We start from the raw sequence: 3837 nt of genomic DNA, 5'->3' as shown, positions 1-3837 counted from the left end.
TCCTGATTCTTTTCAAGTTTAAGTCTATTGGTTTCAATGGGATATATACAAGTTTCTCAAGAAAACCTCTACCAGTCAAATTTTATGATAAACCCTAATTTATATGTAATATTAACAATAGGAAAAAATATTCAGGTACTTTATTCCATTCACTAGTAACATATATATCCCTACCTTAGGTTAGCTTTAACTTTAATATTAAGTACACATTTCTTCCTTGGAGAAGCATCAATATAAATGGGGTGGGGGGACTCTCAAATACTATACAAATACCTTAAATTTTATAGTAAATTTAAGAAATATGAAAATGCTTCTAAGTATTACAAAGGCTTTACAAAGAAATATGTGTAATAATGACAAGAAAGTCAGATGAAGGGCACCGTCTCTTCCAATATGAAAAGCCAGTTGTGGAACGGTTCCACATCCACATTTCTTGAAGGTAATCCTGCCCATAACAAGCCTTATCAAGAAGGAGAATTCTAATTTATTAATTGAAAGATGACACAACCTATTTCATAAACTCTGATTCAACTCTCCATATCCCATGAAGCACTTATCTGACAGAATAAACAAAAATGGCTATTTCTTTTCTGATTGAGGACCCATAACAGCTGAAACAACATTTATGCTTTGGCTTCTAAACATACCTGAAACCTGCTAGGTTTCTGATAGGAGTAAAAATTAAAAGCTGACAAAATTATTCGAATCACTCAAGAAAAAATATTCCAAACAAGTTATCTAAATATCTCAAGCAAAATTGGACATTTTTGGTTGCTTTTTCAACTATCACATCTTTAATCCAAAAGAGAAAGGACCCTGACTTTACATGCCAGCAGAAGCTGGAGAATCCTCATAATTGCTTCCCATTTCATCCTTAGTTTTTACCTAGCAATTCTGCTACTGGATCAGCTTCTCATGATTGATCTCTCTGAACACTGCATTCAGCTTACTCCTAGCTCTCCTTAAAGTCTTTGCTTAACATTAAAACTACTTAAGAACAGTCATGACTATCTTGGACATTTATTTTTAAGTGAGTGTTTTCAGGAATTTCCAATAATTCACCATCTTTTCAACTCTGCAACACTAAAGGATAAAAACAACATCAAAGCAAACTTTTAGCCTCCTCTTCAAAGCAGCAAGAAGCAGTAACTGTCTTTATTTCAGAGTCCATGTCAGCTGCTTAATCATTTGGCTGGGGCCATGCAATTGCTGTCCCTACTACTATCTTCTTCCTTGCAGCTTCTTCCTCACCACATAGAGTTCTACAAGATAAGTCTTTAAATTGTAAACTGCTCATTTTGCTGAGGAATACAGGATGTAGATAAAAGCATAAATAAGAGGAAGCAGTAAAACCACATGGGAAGGAAAAGTCAACCAAATAACATGTAGATATGTGCAGTTCTTTGGCTTTTTATAGTAAAATATACAGAAAAATCTAACATCTATAGGCAAGCAGTCAACCAAGTATCCAAGGGGGATACCACTTTGACCTATCCGCAAGAGAACAAAGCCTGAATTAAGGCAGGTGATGGTGAAAACTGTAAGATGAATTAGATAGGTTTTGGAAAAAAAATGGACAGCTTGGTGACTAGTCAGAAGTGGGAGGGGGTGTGGAAAGAGAGGAAGAGAGAGTCCAGAGTGACTTCCTATTTAAATTGGGCACTGGGTGAAAAGTGATGCTGTCGCCAAGATTAGAAATCCAAGAGGAGCAGAAACAGTAAAGGTGGGAGGGTTCAGCTTAGGCTGCCAGTGGAGAAGTCCTGTGTGCAGTCCGGAAAAGGATATGGAGAGAAGACCAAGTTATACAAAGAGATCTGGAAGTCATCAATACACACGATGGAATATAAAAGTTCTTAATTGCTGTGCAGTTTCTCTGTGCATGTACTGTCTTAAGCACTTAATATAATTCATTTATTCATCAAAACTCAATGAAAAGAAAATTATTCTCATGTTACAGATAAGTTGTTACTCAAGCAACTTAAGTTAAATAATTTAGGTTAAAAAGCTACAAAGTGGCAAAGCCAAGGCTCAAAGACAGTTTTGACACCCAAGTCTATATATTCTTTTTTTTTTTTTTTAATTTTTTTTTTCAACGTTTATTTATTTTTGGGACAGAGAGAGACAGAGCATGAACGGGGGAGGGGCAGAGAGAGAGGGAGACACAGAATCGGAAACAGGCTCCAGGCTCCGAGCCATCAGCCCAGAGCCTGACGCGGGGCTCGAACTCACGGACCACGAGATCGTGACCTGGCTGAAGTCAGATGCTTAACCGACTGCGCCACCCAGGCGCCCCCCAAGTCTATATATTCTCAAACAGCTGTAGATTCCTTCACCTCGAAGGTACATCGTGAAAAGAAGGCCAATACAAACCGTGGGGGAACACCAACATCTCTGTGTAGGTTAAGTCTCAGAATAACTTCCAAGTACCATTGCAAAAAGACCGTAAGCTGACAACTGACAAAAACTGCTATCTCCTCCCTTTTCAGAGAAAGACCTGGTAGTTTTTCATACCTTTGAAGAGGACACCACATGTCTCAATTCACTCAATCCTGAAAACGGCCACTAAAAGTTCATTAGGTATATGACAGCGGTAATACAAATAGTGGTTTCATAGTTCTTATTTTGTTATAAACAACCTCTCATCCAGGATAAGCAGCTATTATTATTAGCTAAAAAAGCCCGTTTTCTTCATAGTTAACCTAATAAGGATTTGACCTCAGCTAAAGTTTCTCCAAACATAAACACAAATGCCAAAGACCATTTGGTAATGGTACAGCAGGTACTCACCCACACTTCAAAAGTACATGCTGTAATTTTTTTCTTGGTTGTGGATTTTTTTTTTCCTAGAGTCCTATCCCTAAAGGATGGATATGAATTATGGATATTAATGTGAAAAAATGGAAAGGGAACAAAGTTGGAAAGAAGTGGTACCATGGGGCAAAGATCCCATATGTAACAGGAGTGAGGAGACACAGGTCTAGCTGCCCCTTCACCACCGCTCACTGAGTGACTGAGATAATTTTCTACTCATCTATAAAAATGCAGCCAGTAATAGAAATTACATCATAGGTCTGGTGTGAGGATTAAGTGATGTATGTAAAGCATTTAGTATACTCTCTGGTATAAAGTCCTCACTAAATAAAAGTTATTAGATGAAAAACTTTTGAAGAATAACATAACTTGTTAAAACCAATCTAATTTTACCTAGAGAGCCTCAATGGATTTGCTACCTGAGGCCACCAATGCTTTTTCCATCCTAATTATCCTTATCTTAGTGCTTTCAGGAAGTGGAAGATTTCTCTGTAGATTCAGGATACATGGTCACTCCTATTTAGCAAAACCAAAAAACAAACAGGTTAGTGTTGAATGCGCCATCATCTATCGACAATGAGAATCTAAAAGAACAAACCTGTAAAACCTACTGGTGGCAAAGACTTTAGAAAAGAACATCCAATTTGGCAGAGTATGGATAAAGAGACCATTTCAGGGGCACCTGGGTGGCTCAGTCGGTGAAGCATCTGACTTCAGCTCAGGTCATTATCTCATGGCTTGTGAGTTCAAGCCCTGCATCGGGCTCTGTGCTGACAGCTCGGAGTCTGGAGCCTGCTTCTGATTCTGTGTCCCTCTCTCACTCTGCCTCTCCCCCGTTCGCGCTCTGTCTTTCTCAAGAATAAATAAAAAACATTGAAAAAAATTTTTTTTTAAAAAGGCAGTTTCATACAATACTGACAGGATATAAATTGATAAAATTTTCTGGAGCAATTTGGCAATGCACAACAAAGGCCTTTAAAAATATGCTTAAGTTTTGAGGACCCGGCTGGTTCAGTTGGTAGAGAA

Source organism: Acinonyx jubatus, chromosome A1, assembly GCF_027475565.1.
Source record: "Acinonyx jubatus isolate Ajub_Pintada_27869175 chromosome A1, VMU_Ajub_asm_v1.0, whole genome shotgun sequence".
Lineage (NCBI taxonomy): Eukaryota > Metazoa > Chordata > Mammalia > Carnivora > Felidae > Acinonyx > Acinonyx jubatus.
Note: the sequence above shows the minus strand (reverse complement) of the source record.